This window comes from Dermacentor variabilis, chromosome 2, assembly GCF_050947875.1.
Source record: "Dermacentor variabilis isolate Ectoservices chromosome 2, ASM5094787v1, whole genome shotgun sequence".
NCBI lineage: Eukaryota > Metazoa > Arthropoda > Arachnida > Ixodida > Ixodidae > Dermacentor > Dermacentor variabilis.
In genome coordinates, this window is record NC_134569.1 from 201,953,977 (window position 1) to 201,980,971 (window position 26,995).

Here is a 26,995-nt window from a genome sequence, read left to right on the forward strand (position 1 = left end):
AATGAATAGCATGCAAAAATTGCACAGAGCTACAGCCTGTGGTTCCTGCCAGTTTTGCAAGACAGTTGAAGGCCACAGCCACCGAGACACTTCGTTTACAAGCTCCGAACCAGCTCGCAAGCCTGGGCGACTTTTGACGATCATTTGCCCAAGAAGTCCGCAATCCCGTCAACCAGCCAAACCAAGTATTTGGGACCAGGGTTGACCCGTGCGGCGATCCGGCATAGCTTCTCCGTCCTGCAAATTTGCGGAAGTTGAAAACGGCGCAGGGTTAAAGCAATGCAAAAAACTAGCGCAGATTCGAAAACGCGAACATATTCGTGGACAGAGACTCATTTTTGCAAGTTATGTCAAGTGGTGGCTAAGGAAGAGCATCAGACATGCGTCAGGTGAATCTCACTTCCTGCATTACTCAATGCGTGCCTTCGTTTCACATCAATGTACCATGCACATTGCTACGAGCAGGCAACACCATGTTTGACGGGCCGCTTGGCATGCCGCCTGCCAGACTCCAATGGCATGAAGCCAGTGGAATTACTGGCATGATGTCTGCGATACCATTCCTTTTAAGCAGAAACTGACGATTCCCAACGAGAATAAATATGCAGGGAGTTACCCTGCAGGTATCACTGAAAATGCAGAAAGCACCATTCTACAACCTTGTTTTTCTTCCAATGGAGTGTCGAGAGTCTTGAAATAAAGCTGTGAAAATTTGACGCATTCACGAAGAGTTGATTATACGAGTGTGTAACAAAGTAAGCCTAACATACTTCTTGCCGATAGTAGCCTTTAACAAATATTCGATTTAACGAAGGCATTTGTGTCGCATGGGACTTCAATGTAATGAGGCTAGACTGTACACAATAGAATACTTTATGTAAATTAGTGTGAAGAGAAAGACTGCTCGAGGCCTGTTCTGATTACCCAAATGTGTGAGATACAGAAGCCTAGATTTTGAGAAACTGCTATGCAAATTTGAATGGAATTGCTAGTAGTTTATATTTCCCTTACAAATGCAACTGATGGTTTGAAGCCTTAGATTAGAATTGCGCATCGAATTATAAAATGTACGGATAATTTACGAAGAAAATGAAATGCCAAGTTTGCAAGGCCAAACAAAAGCTTTATAACAGTGCGCAAAGCAATTAGTATGGAGACTGAAAGATATGGTCTTGACTGCAGCTTCTAGAGAATTTTTACCAGCAAATTAGTGGCGCATTTCAAAACAGTGTACACAGTTTTTTGTCATAGTTAAAGGCACTGACAACGAATTTTCATACACTTTCCTTTTACTGCAATGGAAAGCTTACCGGTCAGAGTGTTTAATCATGAAGTGCACTAACGTTGAAGATGCCATAGAACATTTTTTTCAGAACTTGTCGATCTGCAGTGAGGATGTAGTCATTCACTAGAATCAGTTTCTAACTATAACACCTAGAGGAAAATCTGGCGCCACCGTCTATGAGAATTTCTCAAGGGGCGCTGTGCCGTCATGGGAAGAATGACGGTATTTGCATTTGTGGGGCTTGTGTTGCAAGAGGTTTCATCAAGAATGTGGATATGGCTACAGAAATAATGCGTTCTTAACGTAAAATCTTCATAGATTTCACGTGAAGAACGCATTATTCCCGCATATTAGATGTTCCAGTGAAGTTTACTCACCTATAATGCATAACCAAGCGAAGAAAAGCAGTAACAGACAAGCTGTTCCAAAGCAAGCGCGAATATTGTCTGTGCTCCAACTTTAGCAGCCCGCTGATACTTCTTACGTTTCATATAATTGTACATGCAATAACAAGATCCCATAGTTAAACAAAACATGTTTTTGTGTAATAATAAAGCTAAAAGCTTTTTACACGCTGTTTTAGAAGAAAATGATTCACTGTGACAGACAGAACGGGGCTTGCCAGGCGCGTCTTCAAGTTGTTCTGGCTCTCCGAGAAAGATGCCAATCCGAAGTCACAATATACCGACATTCCCATGCATACCACAACGCAGCAGCGCCAGATTTCCCTCTAGGTAATATGGTGAGCGACTAGAAGCATGCTGAAAAGAGCAATAGGCGAGCGTGATAGCGATCATACACCGGCATTAGTGGGAGGCAGACGATAAGTGTGGCCGTGCTGTAACAAATACAATTTTGTTTATGAAGCTTATGTTCCTGCAACTCATGTTTTACCGAATTATTAAACGATTGCTGCGATACGTAGCTGCGTGTTGTCTTGTGCAACTGCTGTGATATCTAACCAGTCAAAGCGAAACCAATCGGAGCGAAAACAAAACGACGCCTTTACACGGGATACAGAGCTGAGAGTGTTGCCGTAGCCATGGGTGCATTTTTGATTTCCAAAGCATAGAATAATGCGCAAGTGTAACAATATACTAACTGCACCTTTAAGCAATAACCAGGGTGTCTACCAAAGTGACATTTAAAAACTCCCGTTAAAAATAAAAACTACGTAATCCACTTTTAATAGTAAGGGGTAGGGGTTATGTTATTCAAAAAGGAAACAGAAGGCAGGGGTTAGTAAAAGTGCACAGCGAATAAAATATATTCAAAATAAATAGTAAAGCCCATTGCTAATCGAGTCGAACATTCTCAAATGCGAATAAAAGCATACAGAATATTTTCGAATATGAGCTATTTCTGTCAACTGATAGCAAGCTAATTGGTATGAGGCCCGAACTTTATAACGAGCGCGATTCTCTTGCAACAGCTGGGAAGTCAACCTCAACTGTCCTGACATACTCTCAGCCAGCGCACAACGCCCCAGTGTTGAGTTTCACTGTTTAAAAGAGCTTTTTTGCTAGGATGAGGGACACCTATTTCTACGTCAGCCAACACTTTGCTTTTATAGTGCAAAGCGGCGGCATGCTTCCTTTCCCGTTCATTTTTCAATGCGTAGGTCCTTTGTCTTCTAGTTCTCCTTCGGCTGCGCATTCGATATACGGACTAGGAAATGTCCTCTTGGACAGTGTACAGTCACTAAGATTTTTTCCGACTCCCTAGGGACCACGAAAACGTCCAAAAAAAGAAGAATGCATGTCTTTTACAGCCCCTAAGGGCTCAAAGCCCCACAGGCACGCCAGAAAAAGCGCCAAAGGCCTGCCAGTAAACTTATGCATATCGGTGCACGCGCGTATTATCAAGAAATACATACTGCGTCCCGTGACAATTGCCCCATCCCAAGCTTGTTATGCTTCGCTGCGCAACATCTGTACTGAGGCGAAGCCGACTTTCAGGAACCGGCATTATGCAACATGCCGTGCTTTCCGAGCTTCGAAGCCAATTGCGAGGACCGCAAAGGCGGGGTCGGTGCTATTGCTGACAGTGGCGAATTCTTTCAATTAAAAACATTGCACAGAACGGCAAGAAGCTCACTACCGAACCTCGAAGCAGATAGGCCTAGCATGGCCGCGGTGGTGGCTACGGCTGCCAGCTGATCTGCATGAGAGTGTGCCGGTTTGAGGCGGCGAGGTTATTGAAATGGCGGCGGTTGTGGCTTTTATTAATTTATTTTCGGACCTGCAGTCACGGCAAGTTACCCGGAAAATCTGATGAAGGGTTCTTGCATCCAAAATTTCAGACGTTCTTATACATTGACTCTATGGGGTACGTAGCGGGGCTAGGGTGGCTAGAATGGGGAGGTGTGAAGACCGGCCTCCGGTAGCTGGCCCCAAAACGCGTTCCTGCCGCGTGACGGCGCTGCCGGCCGGGGCGCCGTTTAGGGCGCCGTAGTTTGTCGCGGCGTCTGGATACCTCCGGGCGGGAAAATGATTTGGTAGCGCTTAGTTTTAGCGTTTGAATGCGTTAGAATCTGATCAGACTTCTTTCTCTACATTGTAGATGCAGAGAGAATTTAATGTTTCGCTGCTCTCATTCCACATGGAAACAGCGAGCACCGACTACGCAGCCGACACAGCAACGGTTTTTGCGACCACCTCTTGCCGAGATTAGCGCGCTTATTCCTTGCCGAAAGTATAGTTCATAGGAATCGCCGCGCAAGGCCAGCGCATTGGAATAACCTTGAATGTGTCGCCCACACATAAGTCACATACCTGGGATTGTAACATTACTTTAAATGGAGGAAGTTCATGCAATATATCAGCATTGTGGTGAAGAAATTCTAGAAAGTACAAAGCGCTTGTGATTTAATACATGTTTATTGGAAATAACAGTTATTGCATAACATCACATTGTTACAAAACATTACTTCTTGGCTTTGTCGTGGATGACACACTGATTTAAGCCTTTGAGGAGAAAGTGAATACGTGTTATACAATAAAACCTAGACACCCATCCTGTTAGATCAGCGGAATGCTTCCTTCAGCCAATCTGTGGCACATTGGCTGCTAGAAGCAAGAAATTCTTCACAACTTTTGCGTGCACTCGCGTACTGCTAAATGCACGAGTGAACCTGTCGATCCTCGAGTGTCTGAATGAGGTTGTATAGACAGACTGATTGATCCCTTTTGATTGATCAGCCGAGCCCTTTTGCATGGGCCTCGTACTGATCCAGAAATGCTAGCATGTTGTTGTGCAGTTTCTTGAGCACTGCTACGTCTGAAACACGAAAAGCATTTACCACCGGCACACAAAAATGAGCACAGTGGCTGTGGGCATACCTCAAAGCTTCAGCTGGAAACCGTGATGTCATGGCTTCAATTACTTGAGCCATCACGTCAATGAACACCGTTGTTGGCTCCAGATTTGAGTACTGTTGCTCAATTTTTTGTCTGTGTAAGTCCATGGCGTGCACAACTGCACTGTTGAAAATATTGAAGGCCAGATTTACCAGCATCTTTTCAAATCCACTAGAATATATGTGTGAATATGTCAAACTTGGGTGCAAGTTTCAATGTCAAGGCACTGCTGTCGACCTTCCATATCGTTGTAACAGGTTCACAGGGTGTCAAGGGATAGCGACAGCAGCTCACACCACATGCTTTGAAGAAAAACTTAGGAAACGCGAGAAAAACACAGCTGCACTACACCGACCACAAGAGTTACTTTGCACTGCACCGTGGCCTACGAGACTGACAAGCTCACGGCGACCCCGCGCTAGCCACCCTACCCGCGCCCCCGACGGAAGCGCCAAATTTTCCCTCAGTGGGAGGAACGCGCAGCGGGGCCTCCCTAGGCAATGGCGGCGGCGCCGCGGTCTTCACACCTCCCAATTCTAGCCACCCTAGCGGGGCTGCGAAGCCGTCCGAATTATGTGGCGTCCGAAAGTCTCTCGCCGACTACTCTAGCAGCGGCTCCAACCGACGACGCGGCATCAAATAACCTTCGTGACGATTCCTCTCTAACTCGAGCCAGAATTACCTCGACTTTCGTTCCCTTTCAATAAAATTACAACCAATTTTCCCTGATAGAAGCACAAATTCCACGAGTTTTTCCAGACTACTGAAAATCTGAGAATTCGCGGTTTTTCCAGTTGGTAGACACCCTGAATAACAGTCGACTTAAGTATAGTAGTCTGGTAGAATACATCAGAAGTACCAAGATTTCACTGGCTACGTCTAAGCACTTAATGGTTTGAGTCTTTCTTCGCCAATTAAAAACTATAACTCCTACTTAAATCGCGAACAGCGTGCTGGATTGTATCACTACAAAATATGGTCATTTGATTTCCACCAACGTTCTGGCGAGTTGTCAGTCCCTTTACCATCATTTTAACTGAACTGCAAGACCACGAAACACCACATGCTGTCTCCAGCAACCTGAGTTGACAAAGCACGAGTAAAGCTTTCTATACGCTGCCAAAAATGCAGTGGAAGTGTTTCTTCATTCTTTGTTGTCTTTCATTATTCAGATGCACAAACGAAACTTTTTGGTTCAGTTACACAGTTTGAACCAGGAAAGGATTAAGAAAAGTTCGCAACACTCACGCAATTACGTCGTACTCGTCTGAGTACGGACGCATTGATGGCACGATCACAGCGTTCGGGTAAAAGTCTACGTCGATTGGGAGGTGAAAGTGGAACCAGATTAGTCGGCGAGGAGCGATAATCTGAACCGACAGCCTGCAGTAATAATTTAAGAAAAGGGAATTAGCAGATGTATACATACTCTTAGCAGGCATACATCGGGAACAGCATCAGCTACAATAAAGCCGCTTAGAAGTTGTGTGCGAGTCGAACCAAGTTATTAAGACAAGGCCGCCGCCAGGCGGCGCTGCTGTGCTACTGCGAGTGCTGCATGCATACAGTCCATGGGTCTCGGGAAACAACTGCGTAGCTCGTGCTGTCAGCTCTATGGACACAAGTAAATGCACATTATGCAAAATAGAAGTGAGGCGAGCAGTCAGGACACAAGAGTAGAGAAGTGCACAACACGAACGTCGACTATCAACTGACGGGAGCACTGAGGCGAAAAAAGAGAGAAGACACAAAACTCACCTGCGCAAGCTCAGAAATGGTATCACCACGCGTCAGTCGGGTACATGTGCCGGTCTACGTGAGAGATAACTGTTAAGGCGCTTAATCTCTTCCTTATGTAAAGTAATCGAAGGCTGACTCACGCACGCACTTGCACCATTATAGATATGTCATGCCTCTACCATAAGACGCGTTTCTTCATTCTTATGCCTGTACAATATCGCGCATTCATCTAACTCTGGCGTGCAGTTACAATCTCGGCAATGAAGCGAAAGATTAGAAGGCGATCCACCGGTTAACGACCTTTTATGTTCCATTAGCCTCTGATTAATACACCGTCTCGTTCGCCCTACGTAGAACTGGCCACAGCTAAGGGGAATTTTATAAACGACACCCATACGACAGTCAGTAAAACTGTTGTTCTTATTGTGCTTCACTGGAGAAATATCTGTTCGTTTTTTGCCTTTTACCCGCTCCTTTTTTTTTTGTACGGCAGCGCATATCTTACCATGCTTATAGGGAGCAGTGAAAGCAACATCTTATCTACTAGCAACTTTTTTTAAGCCTGTGCGACACTGAATGAATATACGGAATAGCCACTACTCTTTTTTTGCTATTACTGCTTTCTGTAATCACGTCCGTCCCTCTCGATACCGACTTCTTTAGGCGCTCAGCCACAGTGGCCACCGCTACACTAGGATACCCTGCTTCTAATAGACGCCGGACCTGCGCATTAAAACTGGCGCTCATTTTGTGCATGCACGATCTGGTGAGGGAAGACTTAAGGCATGACATGGCAATTCCGTTTTTTACTAATTTAGAATGATTGGATTGAAAGTTTAGCAACCGCTTCGAAGATCTTGGGGAGTACTGCCAACAAACATGATTTTGTTCGAAAATCAAGGAAATGTCAAGAAACTGAATTACGCGTCGCTGAGGAAATTCCTTGGTAAACTTTAATCCTCCCCCACTTCTCTACTCTTGTGTCCTGTCTGCACGCCTCACTTCTATTTTGCATAATGAATCCTTGCCAACTAGCTCAGCTTTCTGTCGTTCTAAATGCACAAAACGTTGCAATGCGTTTGCAGCGGCACCTGTGCTTAGGGAATCCAGAGTTTCGTTATGAGAAGCAGAATACTCGATGAAAGAAAGCATCGATTACAGTGAGAAATGGGGCTAGCTGGTGTTAGCCGGTACCGATTAGCTGTAACTAATAACTACGATAGGACAAACCAGACAAGGACAACAGCATAATGCCCTTGTCTAGTGTGTCATACCACGGTGATTAGGTTTAGTCAGATTGCAACATGCAGCAGACTTTAATAAAAGTATTTACTTCGTTAGGAGTGTGCGAAATAATAGATTGCGAATCCAATCAAGAAAACGATCAATTTTCCGATATTCGATTCTACATTCAGCTTTTTAACAGAGACTTTTGCTTGTAAATTTTGTGCAAAAGACATGGTGCTGCACGTGCCCAAGGGGCTACTCACATTTTGTAACAAGAATGAATCAGTAACTTGGGTACCTAAGTGTCGGGATGTACTAGTTTAGTATATTCTACTTCTGTTAAAGGGAACAGTGAATTAATATGACACCACTGATAACTCAGTTTGTATATGAAGGTTTGGAAAACTTTAGATTGTTTCTCACACCGTGGTCTACAGACTGAAAGTATCACCAAGTATCACAGGGGTCTGCAGAGACTCATCTGGACCCTGACCATGAATAAGCCTCGCCTAGCAGAAGACCTGGGGAATCTGTTGCGACAAACTTTAATTAAACGGGTGTGGACGGCATTGAGAAACCGGATGAGGTATCATTAGTACAACAGGTTGCCGACGAATGTGAAAAACCAAAAATGTTTAGGGACCTCGTTCATAATCCAAACCCTCATCACAAACGAAGAATCTGTATACACATGTCGAAAGAATAAGATTTTTCTTTGTTAGTTATCCGTTTTATTCATGGTGCCCTTACCTGACAAGATGGCGTTGCATCAGACTGTTAGAAAATTGACGGTTAAAATTCACAAGGAACAAGTGCACCAATTTCTTGTAGCTTACCGCGCCGGTTCAATATTGCATAATGTGACCTGTGCCGAAGCAACCGGGCAGAAGGCATGGAAAGAGCACACCGATGCTCGACTTCTTGCCAACCTTTCCTCACGATCAACACAATGCACAGTTCAACCACAGTAACGGGAAAGGTAGTACTCGTCGGTTCAGCGAGACGGCCGTCTGTGCAAATGAAGGTAGAAGGAAAGGTTTCGAGGGCACGCATTCTTGTTATTTCCAGCAGCGGATATTCGCCTCTTCCAAAGAACTATCCATTTCCTGCCTCGCAAACAAGCACCACACGAAACGAGATCGAACCTTTACTTCGCCTTAACAGGCGGCCCTCTAAACAAGCAATTAGATTTTACATGCCCGAACAATAACCATGACGCCATTATTTTCGCCCCGTTCCTTAGAAGGAGCCACAGTTGCAACTCAACACGCAGTATGGGTTGAGGAATTCAATATGAAGTGACCGAGGGGCTTGAATAGCAGCCTCCCTTGCCGCCCCAGCCAAACGTCCGAGCATGCTCCATACATTTAACTGCCAGTTTCAATCCACCCCCCCCCCTCCTCCTCTTGGGTGAAGCACACGACAGCCCTGTTCTCTGGCACAACACATTTCTTTTCTCAGCGATGCAACAAACGTAATGAGGGGCTTTATGAAACAAAATAACAAGCAATGTTCAAGAACTACAAATTGCTAGAATTTTACATTTACGAACCTTTCCCAATCAGTCTGGTGGGGTACTGCTTCAGTAGCTCATCCGTCTTGTGCTTTTCTTAAAGGCGGTGATTCAACATGTACTTGTTCAACTGAGCTTTCGGCTCTGAAAGGAAAAAAAAGTTAAATTGCCAGAAGCCAAGACAGTCGTGGTGGACCTTCAAACAGGCACACAAATCAAGTTGTAATTTCTAACATTTTGGGGATGACTAAAACACAGGGGTGCTTGTACGCAAAGCTGGGACTGCATTCTCAATTAATCCACTTCAGGAATGCTTGCAATTTTGCTTAATGTCGCACCCCACACAAAGAGCCACTAGAGCGACGGGCATTCTGCCTGCTGTCTTAGCCCAACAGCATTGCTGAAAGAGATATCCCTAGAAGTGACTGATCCACAACATTGACCTAGCCCATCAGTAGTTTGTAAAAGGTTCGTTTGATTGTGGCCGAAAGTAACAAGGTTTGCTGTATTATATAGACAATGTCAGGCCAAACGAATGTTTGCGACGTCCTATGTTCATGATCGTATCTACGAAAAATAATTAAGCATGATGCTTTGAAGGAACACCAAATATTTCCCATCGTCTGTCACAGCCCGTCAGTGGCTTGCTGGGCCAACTTGTGATACACGAAATGCTAAATTACACATGCGCCTCACAGTTAATATGTAAACACTAGATTGGTGGAATTGCAGGGGATTGGCACAATGGCTGCAGGATAGCCAAGCTGCTGACCAAAACACGCAGGGATGTCTACAATGGGTTGTTTCAAATTGCCCTTGCGCAGCGACATATCTGCCACTAGAATACATATTTTGAACAGTGAGCAAACTAATGGTTTTTTTTGTAACCGATATTGCCCCGGATCTCGTAATTTCAGTTTTATTATGATAGAATACGCATTGGTTGTTCATGCTTTATTTCGAACTTTATTCAGTACGCGTCCGATTCTGCAGACTTCCTAGGAATCTGGAATCTGTAAAAGAACACACGCACACGAAAAACGCCACTATACGTATTTTTCAGACGAATAGAGTAAACAACGGAGTATCAGATCACCACTACTGCATCGTCAAGATAGCTCTGAAAAGACGTTAATTTTTAAAATGTCGCAATTATATCTGAAAGGTGTAGCAGTGATAGCAATAGCAAAGTACTGAGGAACTACATGAAGAAAGGGTGGTAGTTTTATCGGCCATATAAATTGCAGTTGCACTTGGCACAAAAAAACATAAAAAGATCACTTGACTGTGGACACATGACATCACAACACTCATGATGAAGAGCAGTAGCACTCGCAAGCAAACACTGCGCGACGCTAAGCAGTGAGAACACAGCACACACGACGCCACCAGTCGTCTCGGCTCGCCAAACTTTGCACCGGCCGCACCTTGTGCAGCAATGACCAGGCTACAAGACGAGATGCACCCGCTAGAAGAGAAGACAGCAACCGAAATTTCAGGCATCCTTATACACTGGCTTTATGGGCTAAGTGTATAAGACGAACAAAGACCTCACTGTGACAAGAACAACATGTAACAAAAAGTCATGCAGATCGCACGCACTGTGGGAATCGATGCAATCGAAGCTTTGGGCTGGTTGCTTTCACTGACGATAATTAGCACCCATGTTTTCTACAGACGAGCATGCATGCACGTCACACATGTTAGACTCAGCCAGGCCAACATCTCCAGCATATCACTGAAGCTTGTATTTCTCTAATGTTCGTCACTGGTGTTGACACATGGAGTGTTTAACAGGAGAACAAGGTTTCAGACAACAGGATGTCAGGATCCAACCTACTGCATGTGACTTCATAGCGCAGACTCGTGATGCGCTTGACACGCCGGCGAACTTCGCCACATGCTGCTCGGGCTAGCGCGAGCTTGTCCTCGGTGTCGAGTAGCGTGAAATAATCACCAAGTTTCATCACCAGCTTGAGACTGCCTTTGATGTAAGTGAAGGCTGCTCTGTCTGCTTCCACGTGTCAAAAGTGCAGCTGCTACTCTTTCCTGCCAAAAGAAACAGCGTGTGAAGACGACCAAGTTTGACTACAGTTCTAGCACATGTGGACAGGAGACAAACCACTTTCCAGAATTTCCAGAAACAGCGTCAAATACGACAAAATAGTAGCAACAAAAAAAAGGTTTCCGCTGGAGTAATGAATGTATTCCCAATACACAAGGGGAAGACAAAAGAATGGACACACAAAGTGCGAATTCGAGATTGTGTTGTCTGTCTTATGTCCTGGAAAAACTGATTATCCATGAATAACTAGCGCAATGCTCCAGTGTGGCCGAACGAAGCAGCTTTGAAGGCGCTTTGGTGATGCTTTATAATAAAGCTTTAACTTGGGAACCGCTATCTAAATACATGGGACCGAAGAAATCCTTTTGTTTGACAACTACTCCATTTATTCCAATGAGGTTGGTTGCATTAATAGTACTATCCTTTATTTAATTAAAAAATTACGCATTCAAAAACCGGTCAGCCCAAGCCATGGAGGCTTGTTGGGCTGTACCCGGCAGTCGGCGACAAGTACTCCAAAAAAATAAAACAAGGTTAGGAAGCCATAAACTGAAGCAATTTACAAAAAAAAGCAAACTACAACGAAAAAGGAGGCTACAACACAAAAGCAAAGTACCACAAACAAAACGTGAGCTACGAGCAAACGAAAGCTCAAAAAGAAAAGCTAAAAAAGTGAAGCAAATAAGGGTACACGCCAATCTAGACCAACCGAAACTAAACAAAACTATAGCACGGACTAATGACAACTAAACAAGAATTGGTTTTGAGGTGCAGTTTGAATGTTTGTTTTGATGCGAGAGTACAGTTCAGTGGGTAAAGAATTACAAACGTTAGGAAGATATGTTCTGCTATAACGACAAAACGGGTGTAACACCGCGGGGTAGTGAACGTATTATGGTGTCAGAGTGGTCTGGCAGGAATCAACGGGAAAAGAAAATGCCCAACTTGGGATCTTGGGACTGTAGAAAGCATCTTTTATTCATACCCTCAATATTTTTTTTCTTTAGAGAAGTTCCTGAAAATGGCAAACTTTCAGGAAATTCAAAGTATCAAGTTTACCACTCTAACTCGGCAACAACAACAAAACTATATCGCAGTGCTGTAATGTGCACCTGCTATAGTATAGTAGACTCTCGTTGATAGTATATTGAAGGGAACAGGGAAATCAAATTTGTGAAAATTGTATCACCCAAAGCAAGCTCCAACAAATTAACATAGGCAAACTTGTTGACAAACTCAATATCAAAGGGTTGTATGGCGTCGAGTGATACTGCTGTGCATAACACGCCATGCAGAGCAGCATCACTCGACGCCACAAGAACCACAGCCAACGCAGTGTATTCAGCAACGCTTAAATACCTCTTCAGTGTGCGCTGAACTTTCTGTTCAACATGTGTAAAAAAAACTCCGGAACTTAAAACAAAAGCCGCCGTTTTTTTACTCAGCTGAGCAGCGGTGCAGTGCCAGTCGGTGTAGCCACACTGCAGCATTAGCATTTTATCACCAGCAACACGTCGCATGCGTGTATCCTCCAGAGTGTCTAGGGCTTAACAAGTTCACGGGTCGTCAGAACATGTAAGCTAGCACACCGGAATATAAAGCTACGAGTTTTATAAATGCTAGTACAAGCCCACTTTTGCAATTGTAGTATCCTATTTCAGGCAAACACGCGATCGCAATAACCGTACGAAAATGCATTGCCCCTGTGGGAAGTTGGCCGTGAAGTGAAGAACAAACGTATTATCCTGAAACACGTATTATTCAGACTTACATTATTGAGACACTGTAGAGCCAAAGCAGACAAATATTGTGCCGTACATTATTCTAAGATACGCCTACTTTGCAAGCAGAACTTTTGAAAAACCCTGAATAACATTATATTCCTGTTGCGGAGGCACGCTAGGCACACTAGACAATTCTGCACTCTTCTTGCAAGTGTGGCGTTCTCTCAAGTTGTAACGAAAACGGGCAAGATATTCAGCCTGGTGACCTTAAATGCGGTGGGCCACCACGTAAGCTAGTGGTCGATTTCATTCATTTCCAGCATTGTCTACAAAAAATTAAGTTACAATATAAGAATCATGAGAGAGAAACCAAGTTACAATACACACACGCACTAAGTGTCCTCTCCGTGCCGGAAGTCTTGTGCAGTCAGAAACGTTATGACGGTACTGCTTGGAATGATCCCCGCAAAGTGGCATGCAGTGCGGAGCAGTGCTCAACTTTTGTATACGAGCAGTACATTAGCTAGCAAACATTTCGTCCACTGCCTTGATTTTAGGGGAACATCATCGACAATGTGCACAAGCAATGTGCAGACAGGCTCCGGGAGAAAATGGACCGAAAAACGTTTTGGGCGTCGACTCAAGGGACTGCAATGAGGATGATGTTGACAGGGCTGTTAATTCTGCCTTGCAGATTCTCGCCTTTGCCTTCAATACAAACTGAACTGACAAGTACCTTTAGCATCATTGAAAATTGGGAAAGGAATTTTCAATGAAACTAGTTGCCTTTTGCTGCTGTATCTCCATGCTGCACTTTCTGTTGCTGGCATTGTCCAGGGTGCACGGCGATTCTCTCATTTTGGTCAGGTTTGCAGCTGCCGTGCCTCAAGAAAAACGGACAGGGGCCCTTTGGCAGAACTCTGACAACAAAAATGAGCAGTACGACGATCTAGTGGCAATACTGGTGCGGAAGCTGACGAGACAGTAATTAGTCCTATAAACTACATTGAATTCAAGTTCAAGTGCCTGTCCTGCTTGTCTCGAGACATATTCGAGGGCCACATAGGAATACTGGCTTTTCTTGCGAACATGGACATTGTCGCTGCCGATTAATCAGCAGCGACAATGGCAGCTCAGTCACGTATCCTGTAGCGTCGTCTGCTGCCACGGCACTGCAGAAATGGCCTACCGTTTTGACGCCACACAAAGCTCAGGAACTGGGCCTGAACTTCACCTCCACTTATCAGAACAAACAGGGCCATGCAGAGGATGGTACATTTGCACTGCTGAAAGAAATAGTGAAATGGAGAACTGCCTCAATTAGTTCACAAAAGTGATAGACCTACCACACAATGTCTTAAAAAATGAAGATCACAATACGGTCTTCAGTATTCCTACAAGAATTTCACGCTGCTGCTGTGCTCAGTGAACTGCCCCCCCCCCCCCCCCAAAAAAAAGTTGTAGATGTGTAGTTGCAGAAATTCGAGTACTGACAGAAAGTCTGCTGGAATCGCATGAAAGCTCCAGTACAGGGACTCGTTGACGTCTGTGTCGTCGAGGCGGTCGCTCTCTGAGGATGTCGACATTAGCCGTGAGGTCAAGCTGTGGATCGGCGATATTGAAGAGTCAACTGTCCCTGCAATGTCTAAATCAATATACATATTTTATTCCCCCAAAAGGAGCCCTAAAGGCACTCGGAGGGTATTACGCAGTGGGTGGGGCTAATACAATTCATGAGTATTATAACAATTACTGAACACATTAGTGAAATCCTAGCAGTTTGATAGTGTAGAAAGGCACTTGCTCCTTAGTCTCTTAGCATTGCATAACAAGAATGTAGCAGGCTGTGAGTAACTTAGGTACATAGAAGCGAAGATATACAGAATGATCCATTATAGGAGACACCAAATTAGTGTGCCAGCGCCGACTACTGCTTAGCTTTAGCATGTCAAGGTCTGGAAATCTGTGAAAAATTTCTGTTTATTCGTATAGTTTTTTTATGTTCCTCTAAAACTAATGGATTAGTGATGTTCTCAGCGTAATAGTGGACCTGTGTTTCGCTGCATTATTTTTATTTCGCAAAGAGCAGGCGCCAATCATTTGACAAGAGGCAGACCACGAACATTGCTAAGAATCTGAAATCTGGAGGGTCGTGACAACTTGACACGTTGCTCGCTGGCTTTGGCGTAAGATTTGCCAATGATTGGGGGAGAAACGCCACAAAGGCCAACTGTCCCAATTTGCATAGGATACTCCTGAATTTTGACTGATCCTCCAGATTGCACAGGCACGGCCGTTAACCTTTTCTCATTAGATTGGAAATAAAGGCGTTCTCAGCAATATGGTGCGTCGTTACATTGGATCAATGCCAATGTTGGCAACTTTTTGCCTTCTGGTTAAAGTCCAGCGATGCCAAGCAAGCATGCTTCATCGGATTCGCCTGAGCGTAGTCTTCACGCGACGTAACGTGGCCGCGCATCGAAGTGATGAAGCGCAGGTGGACTGGGGCTCAGAGGTGGGGCTTCATGTCGTGTGTCTTCTGCCAAAGTACAGCACGGCGCTCTTCCGCACTTTAGCAGACGACGGGAAGCCCCGCCTCCAAGCCCCTGTATGTGCACCTGCATCGCTTAGTTTCGAAGTGCGGTTGAGTGCGCTGACAATCCGTGGAGCACGGGTAAGCTGCGCCGTGTTCGTAGTAAGTGTGAATGACCCTGTAAACTTGTTTCACCGTCATTGAGAATTGAAACCGAGGGGCTTTGTTTTTCTGGTGGGGTAGCAACTGTGTGAAGCCAACAGAAGTGCAATAGTTCCTTCTGCTTTACGTTGCGATTTCACCGTTACATTATCTGCTTTGCAAGGTCAATGACGTAAGGCAGTGGAAGGTACTCAATTTTTCATATTTTTGCTTACCACAGCAAATTCCAGGAGCTACTCTACTCTGAGCAGGCGGACTGACATTTATTCTCGATTACTTCCCCCCCCCCCCCACCATTTGTATTCACCGAAAGTCATTTTCATCCTCTTCAGCGATAATTTACTGTTTTTGCCTATTGTTTCGCGATACTTGATAATATAAATGCTCCGTACTAATTTTGCATATCTTTTAATTTGAATCCAGAGCACATGTATAATTTTTCTTGCTCAGAATCCGTAAGCATTAAATTCTGCGACAAACTTTGATCGTGAATTGAGTTTTTTTTTATTCGCACACCCCTAAAAATAGTTGTATAGCACTTACGAGTCCATATCCTCTTCAGCTGACAAGGCTGCCGAAGCCTCAGCAAGGGCACCTAAACGAAAACAAAGGCAAGAAATTGAGAGGTGACCGAACAAGGAACATGAAAACGCCCCTCCCCCTCCCCAATACGTGTACAACACTGGGGATTGGGACATAACGTTGGTCAATCTCCAACAACAGATTACTGTGAAAGACAGCTCAGGTTACCGAGATCACTGGGTAATGAGAGAGCTGTTTAAGGAACTAGGAAGGAATTTAAGGAAGTAGCAATGTGCGAATATCCCCAATAATGTTCCCAATATTAATACTGAAATAAACACTTTTCTGTTCGTTATTGTAACTATTGAGAAAGTATGCTGTAAACGTGCAAACATCGAAATGTAGAAAGTAATACCATCAAAGCCAAAAAATACTAACATTTAGAAAAACTATCAGCTCCGCCAAAAGGGTGAAGCAATGAATATGATAGCAACATGTAAGAATATTACACAAAGTGCAAGAATCACAGCCGTAGTGGCAGTATCAACTGAAGGAAACACAAGCCAACAAAGTAGAAACAACCTGTTGTGCTAGGGTTCCTCAGCTGGAATCCTGCCATCACACAATTTCAGTCATGTTTACTAAACCTAACGTCTTTACCACCACTTTTCCGTATCAGGTAAATTTCAAACTTTCCCAAGCCGATCCCCAAGGTAGTGCACAGCGACACCAATAAAACTGGAATGTTTTCAGGTTTGAGCACCGTTATTGTTTCGAACTTTTAATATTTTAGTCTGAGAAGACTTAAGATGAAAGGCACGTGCTGTCAGTGCATCACGACATTTGTTTGTGGGCTGCCAGTCTCAAAATGCACAGGAATTTTGTCAAGAACGCAAGACCTGGTATGAGCAACTTTAGCGATAGAATGGTGTGGCAATACAACCGGTATGTACCGCATGTCATATAGCATACGAATACCTTAATAGATAAAGAACCTCACGGCAAAAGTTAGCTTGGAGTGTCCATATAATTGCTATCGCAACAGAAATAGTTCACTCTATACAAGATGTAGACTGGATATTCAAAATAATTTGGCGACTGCTCCACAGCGGTGTCAAAACTAGCGTTGCTCTATATTCGTAGCAGAAGTCATCCGTATCACAGAACAAATGCTCAGGATATTTATGCACGAAATATTCATGTAACAGCAGCGAAATTTTTCACCTGCCATTTTAAAAGGGACACTTGCTAGTAAACTTTAACTGAGCCGGCCCGAGAAGTTGGCAGGCATGCATATATTATTCGTACTGCATTCAAACTCAAAAACTGCTATTTTCACACTCCTGCTTAGAGGAAATGAAGGCAAAATTTCCATTCTCAATTTCCTGCTGAAACATCACCGCCAGCATGACAACATCACAGAATGGATTTCATAGCAATTCGTCCCACTTGGGACTAAAGGAGTCCTCCAAGTGAACTAGTGAAGGAATGTGGAAAATTTTATTACCGGTTACGTCGTCTAATTGCTAAGAGGGCCTTGCTTGCACGGGACTCAAGGTAGCCGAGGAACTTAGGTCACCTGACAAAAGTATGTGCTCTGGCAACACCAACCCTTCGGGCCACTTCAAGCGAGCCAGAGGATTTGGGCTGTCTTTCGGATTCGACCTGGCCACAGGAGATGGAGGTAGGCTTCGTAGCCTTGGTCTATACGAAAAGACAGACCGCAAGATGTCAACCTCCGTACTTGCCGTCGATTCGGTTCTGTATAGTGCCGCCTTGCGAGCACGTGCGTCGCCAACGGCTGCCTTTTGCACCGCCTTGGCCACAGTATACCCTTCCTGTAACACTTCCTGCCACTTTTTGCCGGTCGATGTGTGTCAGCAGAGGTGGCGCTTTGAGCCGCAGTCTTTCACACCCGCCTGTGCTGGACGCCATTCCTTTGCCGTTGACCTGCACTTGTCCGATGAGATTGAAGAAGGCGTCAACGGCTCGCTCCGCTTATTCTCGAAAAAGTACCAGTACCAGCTCTGAGGAGTACCAACGCTGGCACTAACTTTCACATGGCTCCCCGGCTGGACAGCGATCTCATTGATTCTGGAGGGTTGAAACCAATCGTGCAACCTCCTCTGTGGACAGCTTGCAACGAGAGATGGCTCTGGGATGTCCGTCAGCATCTCTACGTGATCGGAGTGGCCTCCGGTAGAACATTGGAACACAGAGGATGAAGTTGACGATGTATCACGAGCCTTATGACAGAAGGCATCAACACAGTTAGTAAATGTCCGACAGCGGGACATGTCCGAACACTGCGTGTGCGAGACTGAGACAGTTCGTATGTTTCGGCAAGAGCCTTGTCTGCAGCTGTTAGGAACACGATCACCAAAAATCGCTTTCTGTGCCATTTTGGAGAGGCCGTGGTCCGATTACAGTAAACTCCAATTTTCTCCTACACCTAAAAAGGAAGGCGCTTTGGTCTATGTGACAGTTGTCCAATTGGTCCGCCATCGCAGCAGGCGCATTCAGCAAGAGACTGTGGGCCCCGGAGCGACGAGGATCTTCTGGTACAAGAGGTACCTCGCAGTTGCGTTCGTCCACAGTGACGCCACTGCCAATGTAAATGACTTTGCAGGCAGGTGCTTGGGTACTGACCCGAGGTTCACTTCGGAGACGTCAGCGCTCGTGGCTGTCACAGGCAAAGTTTTCCTGAAAGACGAAAGACCGGCAACAGCTTGGTCTCATTGAACATCTCCACCTGGCCCCGAAATCTTGTGAAGAGTTGCCCCGTCACCATTATCTGTCGAGTGCTGGCCTCGACCCATCGAAATATGCGAATGACTGGCACTTGGTTGCCGCTGGGCTTTCGTCAGACTTTCAGATACACTTGTACGGACGTGCCATCCATCTGAATTTTCCTTGGCAACCCTTTCTGGACAGAACAAGTCAGCCAAAAGGGACCGCGAGCTGTCGTATTGAGAAGTTATCCCCAGCTGTGCTGTTACGTTGGAAAGGTTTACAGCCGAGTCAGTCAAAGAGTTGAATATCTCGGTCGCAGCAGTCATGTTCACCTTTGAAGCAGCATTCCAGCTCTTTGACATCGTCTATGGCACTCCGCTTGCCGTTCTCGTTAGGTCCGAAACTCCTTTGTCACTTTTAACGATATGGCTAGCAAGATTCTGGAAAGCAATGCTATCTTTGCCAGCCAGGACATGGACACTCCTGCTCCTAGTGCATTACCTGTCAGACTGAGTGCACCTCTCACACAGCACTTCTCTTAACTTTGCCCAGTATATCGCAGGCATTATTGTGGCGGTTCGATGCCACGAAGGTGAAGAGATCGAATTGCCCAGCCTTGTTTGAGATTTTGCTGGCAGCACAAACACCTCCCGCGCTGCCCGTCTCTTTCACATTGTTCCCCATGCCCACGTCGCTCTTGTTGGAACAAGTTGCACCACTGTGAGCAGGGACAGATGGGCCAGGTTGGGCGCATGATGCATCTGCGACAGATGTCATCATTGCCCATTATGTCGGAGACACCATTGCAGCGGTTTGATGTCACAAAGGCAGAGAGACCAAACAGTGCAGCCTTGCGTGAAATGGGGCACCTGCATGGGGCACACAGAGGGCCACCTGCAGCACATGGGGCACCTTCAGAGGCAACAGTGACGTCCCCGTGTTGAGCGAACACGAGACGCGACTGTGCTTCCTCCATTAGAACAGATGCCCTTGTCGTTGGGGACGCAGCCTCGGCATCGCTGTTGTCGGCATCAAAGTAGAAGGTCAGCTCGAGGGGAGTGCGGTCGCACTCCAATTGGACCACCTCGTCCACCATATCTTCGGCAGCATTGCCCGGCAGCGTCTTGTTGCTAGCCATGACAGAACAAGCGCAAACTGAGAGTGCTATGTCTGAAAATGAAGCACCAACATATGAATCTTGCATGTTTGGCGCAAAAGCCCGAAAGGGGCACTGTAGCAGAATCTCCACTCTGTCAACAAATTTCTACAACTGATGGCAGAGTGTGTCATAATGAAAAAAAAGAAGGAATGCAAACATGAGAGGGACACTAGGAAATGAGTGCCTTTCTTTGAGTCGCTGTTGCATTTGTTCTAATTTTTTCATTATGCAGAAAGCTCTACAGCCTACTCGGCTTTTGCAACGAGTTCATGCTCACTGCCGTAATTAAACAATGTTTAACATTCCGAAAGTGCACAGTGTTACGTGCGACACTGCAGGGAAACACTTCGGATTAATTTTGATCACCAGGGGCTTCTGGAACGTGCACCCAAAGTACGGTATAATGGGAATCAAACCGACAGCCCTGTGTTCGGCGGCATCATCCCGTAGCTCCCGCAGTCACTGCAAGTACCAAACTAGTGCAGAACTGGCACTATGCAAATTCAAAATAAAGAAAATACAAGGATCCGTAGGAACAAACTTATAGCACATGCCTTAAGCACTTGCAACATGCCCAAGTCTGTGCCGCTACAAGATTCTTAAAATTACGAGAGTGCTGCACATAGGCCACCAGTAAGCTTTGCCGTGAAGACCAGTTGGGTTTTATGAAGGTCCAAGTTGTGGAAATCGCATTTGTCAAGCACATACAGAAATTGCACACACCGACCCAACGTAAGACACCTCATGCCCTGCTGCACTGCAGCAACTTACTCGGCCGTGGTCGCCGAGCCAGCTTCCAGTGCGTTCCCTGCAGTAAAAAGTGCGAGTAGCTTTAGCACACAGAAGGTGAAAAGGAAAAAAAATTAATGCTGAAATAACCAGTCACTGTCTTGGCATGGCCAAAAGTGTTATAGCAAGGTTCAAGAGATACTTCGAAGTTACACCTCACATACAGGCTAATATAGATTACAGAAAGAAAAAATCATTCACAGGTGTATCAGTTGCAGGTCGGCATACATCAACAGATGGCGAAGCTGCATAAGCAAGTTCTATTAAAAGGGTGTTTTCTAACTGTTGGAGCTCATTCATCAACACTGCCAGCGTGTTCGCACCGATGACGTGGAGGACGTATTCTTGGATGATCATTTGCGGCGATGCCATCACCGTCCCGCGACGTAGTGCTCAAGCAGCCAATCAGCCCATCCAGGCTTGCTGAACCAGCAAATAAGCACGCACAGACAGATAATGCCGAAAGCGATCGTCCGAGAATATGTGCAGTCGCGTAGCTAGGTCGTCTGGCACCCGGGGCCCATAGGTCTACTGTCACCCCCCCACGGGTGCAGCTGGCGGAAAGAAGGGTGTCGTCAGACGTATATGAAACGTCTCCCCCCCCCCCCCCCATTGGCCCCTTGCACACGGGGCCCACCGTTCCGGGCTGCTCCTCCCCCCCTTTGCTACGCCACTGAATATGTGCCCTGGACACGCAACTGCTTCAGGGTTCCCACACAGACTGGGTTGCTGGTTGCTCTGTAATACTGCACCTGTATAAACTCCTCGCCGACCTGGAACTTGAAGCGGGTAAAACATGATGCAAGAAATAGTTGCAAATTACTGGCTGAAAAGCTACACATAATGTGTGCACTCATGCAAGTTGTTGTAGTGATTAATTTCAAAGCAAAAAATTCGGGACTCCAACGCAGGTTGGAGTTCCAAACTGGCCTCATCTCTAGCACAAGATATCATGAGCGCGACGCCACGTCTACACTTTATGCCATCAGACGAGCAAACTGCACTTGCACATGCTGTTTGCTAAACGAATACACCACGACGAGTTGGGGAAGGCGTCTTGCAGGAAAGCTAGCTTTACAATTGTGAAAAGGGTCTGTCGCAAAGTAAGTTTGGACAGCGCTACTCAAAAGAACACAAATGCGAAAAATCTGCCATTTGCACCTTCGTTAGGGTTTAACAAGGGCAGAGCACTCGACGACACATGCTATGTTGCCAAACATGCAAATTACTTTGAAGCCATAAAACAGTAGCGCAATTCACAGAAAGGCAAAACCAAACAAATCATGTTCACCACAATTATACACCATTTCTCTAAGGCAACAGGGACACAGGTATTGACAACACCTGTCAAATTGAACTTTAAAATTTGTAAGAATACTGTGGAAACTCCACCAGAAAGAGGGTGGGAATACCAAATCCGCCCCCCCCCCCCCCAAGTATAGAGTATAGACACATTTCGTGGTATACATGCACACTTATGAAATATGAGCTAGGTACAGTACCCGAGACCTTTCGCTCAGCACCCAAGCAGCAGCAAATTTGAAATGGCAGAGGTTGACGAACAACACACTGGTGTTTTGGTCACAGGGACTTTGTTGGTGCCAATTTCACGTGCTTCAGGAAGTTGTCCTAATGAACTTATTTCAAGCAGATGCATCTCTTGTATTTCGCAATTGGAAGACTTGCAAGGGTATGGTTTGGCCAAAGTTCATTCTAGCAAAACATCAGTAAAAATTCAGAAAAATCGTACAAGCCCGAAAGAAGAAGCTTATGGGCAAATTCGGGAAGGTCGGCAAGTATGCGGAGAGCAATCAAAGAAACAATGTTTTAAAGAAACACTGGAGGCAAAAATTTTGTATATCTACACTTAAGTGGAACGAGGTGTCCGAAGCCTTACTTCTGCAAAGAACAGCTTTTATAAGCGAGAAAGTGAGTAATGCAGGTCTAAACTTGTGTCATTGCCAAAAAAGTTATGGAAACCAGCCCGGCTGTAGTTGCTATACATTTAACGGCTGATAAGTGAAGTATTTAAATTCTGGAGTTTTACATGCTAAAACTGATCCGATTATCTGGTATGCGGTAGTGGGGTACTCCGAATGCTCACCACCTGGGGTTCTTTAACGTGCACCTAAATCTAAGTGCACGGCTGGATTTTGCATCACTTTGTCAGTATTCATTGTTCGTTATAATAAACTAGACTAGCGTAATGCACTCACAAGCTGCCATGAGCAAATTGGCTTAAATCCCTGCATTAACTCTTGCCAAAGTGCAACATACCTCATGCACTTTCCATGGCATCCTCTGCTGAAATGCACTTCCATGTGTGAAACTGGAACAGAGGGCTAAACTGACCAACACTACTGAGAGTCTCACCACGTTCGGGTGCTCAGATTTGAGGATCGGTCGGGCTGGCTTGAGAATGTCAGAAACGAGCAAAAGATAATGGCGGAAATGAACCCAAAGGATAAAATTCACATTAAAAACAAAACTCTTCAAAATTGGGACAACGTCACCAACATAGGCCATGCCTGGACCGCAAGAATGGAAAGTTGAGCAGGTTTGTACGAGTACACGGTTGGCATGGCAGTGCACGAGAGAATAAAACAGACGGGAAGACAAGTGGACAGGCAATGGCTTCAAAATAACAGACTGAGTGTTGGCCGCAAACTAAACATCAATTTTAAGTCAGTGCCCATTTTGTTATCTCGTTCGTTTCCAGTCGATACGAAAAAAAAATATCTTCGCTTGCTTTATGTGGGCCAATCCAGACAACAAGGAGTCAAGTCTGACTTCTTGCTTTACAACTATCGCAGTCCTGCTACAACACAGCTAAACATTTACAGATTTGCTGCCGAGTCTAGTACATCCACTTTTGTTGTTCCTTTGGGTTGGACGCCCTTAAATCGTTATGACACGGAAAGGACAAACAAAAAAAATGGAGAAGAGTTGCAGTCTCGCTATGAAAGAACTGTACACGAAAGCGTTGCCCTTCATCACTTGAGAGGTTTAAAATTGGCACAAAGCGTCAGTGCAGGCATTAGTTCTGTGAAGGCGGATACACCATATTTTTCCCGCTGACGGGATGGTTAAAAGCGTGCACACAGCCCCTTAATTCATGAACTGTGACGAACTGGTGATACAAAAGTCAAAGTTTCAAAAATTTATTGCATAACACTGTGAACACCACTGAAAGCAAAATTTTAACCTGAAGGTAGTAGTACAACGCTTTATGTGAATTCTAGTGAGGAGCTCATAAGTGCAGAGTAATTAAACAGACTGATTGTAAAAGCAGACATGCAACAAACTTTCTCGTGAAAGAATCAAATTTGCACAAGAAAATTGACTTCAGCCATCATGAGAAAAGCAAAAGCATTTTTACGGTGCTGACAGAACGCAGCACGTCCAACATGCCGGCAAACATAACCGGCGAGTCGACTCCGGTTAATTCGACCCTCGCGGAACCGCGAGATTTCTTCAAGTATCCAAAAATGTAGAATAAACGAACAACAGCTAACACAGGCGACGTCATGCTGAGCGAACGAAGCAAACCGGTGAGTATATGGGCGTGACGACACGAAACGAGCAGCTTCACGGGCGGAAGAAACACCGGCTACTAAAAGAAATCAGCAGCACCGTCCGCTAAATTGACATTTTCAAGTTTGATAACGCCTGCACGCATGAGGCGGCGGCGGTTGGGGTCGAAATAACCGAAGCGGCATGCTTGTTCGTTCCAACTGAAGTTTTCCATCCATAGCCAATGTATGTTTTCTAGCCGGAACTTCCCAGTGCGAGCTAAAAGTCGAACGGAAGTCGACTGTAGCGCCTTTAGCAAAAATAGTCGTATAAAATAACCAACAAATGAGCCACGGTGGGCAAGAAAGGCGTATTTCCGCTTAGCTCTGCTTGCCACTACTGGGGAAAACTGGCGAAAACAACCTGCGTTGCACTAATCTGCACGGAGTGATTGATGCGAACATACTAAAACAGCTTGTGACGGGACATGGCTACACAGGAGACAGCGCTGCTTGACGAGCACGTCCGTGTAGACAAACGAACGCGACTGCAGAAAAAGTGTTCGCGTACAGCAGACTAAATAAAGTGCACTACGATCTTCGGCGCACTCACCGCGATAGGTTGTGCACAAAACCCTTGAGGTTCAAAAGACAAAATGAGCAAAAAAAGAAAAGGGTTAAAGTTTAAACAAGACTATTTCTCGCCCACTCGTCAACATCGGCGACAGCCTTCACTGGCTGGGCCCGTCAAATATCCTTCGAAACAAGCCACTGTAGCAACTCACCGAAGAACACCTGGGTGGCCTCCGCGAAGTGATGTCGCTAAAAGAATTTGAAAAGAACAAGTGCCAATGCCTTCCTGGCACAAGCCTCGTATAGCGCAACTAACGGAGCTTTTTTGTTGCGCAGCTGTTAATGGTTTTTCTAAACTATACGTGAATAAGGACAAGTGGAATAGAATTGTCGCACACTTACGGTTCCGTGTTCTCGTCGCTTGCACGCTCGCCCACCGCAGGTCATATGTAGTGACGCATCCACAGGAGTCAAGGCACAGCGCGACAATCCGAAGCTTGTCCACTGTAAGAACAACTGCAATGCCGTTACCGTCCGTTACACACAACCAGTGCTTCTTAAAGAGGAGGCACTGACACAACACGTCCTCCGATTTTGAAGCAGCGCCAACGATTGTGTCACGTGACCTATCGCGGGCGTCACCGTCATGCTCCAAATCAGTGCCGCTTCATCGGGCGAGGAGGAGAGGGCGCACGGCGAGCCTTTCCTCCTCTCTGGCTTGGGCGATCCGGCGCGGCGCTGCTTGAAAGTATTGCTGTCGCGTGCGGCTGAACGATTTCGAGATGTTTTAGATCGTACATGTACTTTGCGAAATTTACGCCATGTACGTTCATGTAAGGTCGTCAGGGAAGCGTTTCGGTGCATCGGTAACTACAGTAGGCGGAAGTATATCTTGGGGGCGCAAAAATGTGACTCGCTTTATCAGCCGCGGTGTGCGCACATTATCAGTCGCGGTGTGTGTATGCGTTGTGAACTATTTTGCTTATATCGGTTTTAATTCAACAAAGAAAACAGGTGTCTCTGTATTACCAGCATTAAATGATAAATCAGCTCACTGTCTGATCGCTTGACGTAGGGAGTAAAACATAAGAGCGCATGCTCGTGCACGGCCAACCTAAGGCAACCACGAAACATCTAAGCGGCAGGCGCTATCAAATATTTGTGATGCACGGCGTCGTTTTGACGCATTTCAAGTCTAGTAAACTTGAAATTACTGTCTACGCTAGTCTTCCTGCATGAGGCCGATGGTGCTGCTCAACACAGCGATCACTGCGGTTGGTGAACCAGCACGATACGCAAGTAAGCTGTGCGCTTCGGCATTGCCTTTTTGGCCTGTATACATCCATAATATATGAGAGGGATCGCATAAAAAGAATGCGATGGCTATTTTTAGGACGAAATATCCGTAGTACGTTTGAGTGCGTCGTAGAGAACGGAACGAACACGACCGAAAAAAAAAAAAACTCGGTTATCATCCTCTTCCTTGAAAAAGCAAGAGAAAACGGGCTAACGCCGCAATACTACCTCGCATACTCACGCCGCACAACGTTTAAAGATATGTAACCGCTGATGCCGCATGCTTGGACCATGCGGTATATAGAACAAAGATATCTGTGATCCAGCACCTAGCCCTGCTTAGGACGCTCGCGCAGTTTGTAAACAGTCCCTTTGCTGGACAAACTTAATTCAGACTGTAAGGTATTCTGCTATTACTTGCCAAAGCTATTTTATTCAGGGGCGAAACCCTCATCCATCGAACCAAGTAGTCACGCAATGTAACCTGCAGCGAACAGTTTGAACGTTTGTCAAAGTACAACAGCACAGCTCCTATCATAGCAGAACGGTACCCACGCTGTTACGATCGTCGCGTATGTTACGATCGTCGCGTATCGTCGCGTATCGTCGCGTATGTAGCTTTGAAATAGAGGATAGTACTGCAATAAGGTCACATTAGCGGATGGAACGTTCAGAAATACACAATTGATCTCCGAGGCTGATCGTAGGCTCAAATATGCGCGCGCACGTCGCACTGCGTGTTGCGTCTACCTCAACGCCAGCAGAAACTCCGGCCATGACGCCTTAAAAGGACCCTGAAACGA

At 45.5% G+C, this 26,995-nt stretch overlaps 1 long non-coding RNA gene across 1 annotated transcript; it reads right to left on the reverse strand.

Annotated features, from left to right (window-relative positions):
• LOC142573041 (uncharacterized) lies at nucleotides 1–25,495 on the reverse strand. Its single transcript, XR_012826198.1, has 7 exons — nucleotides 25,299–25,495; nucleotides 20,794–20,830; nucleotides 16,152–16,203; nucleotides 10,965–11,173; nucleotides 9,164–9,268; nucleotides 5,893–6,027; nucleotides 1–237 (listed from the first exon to the last, which is right to left on the reverse strand). It is a non-coding gene; the product is annotated as an uncharacterized LOC142573041 (long non-coding RNA).
• Nucleotides 25,496–26,995: the final 1,500 nt, after the last annotated feature.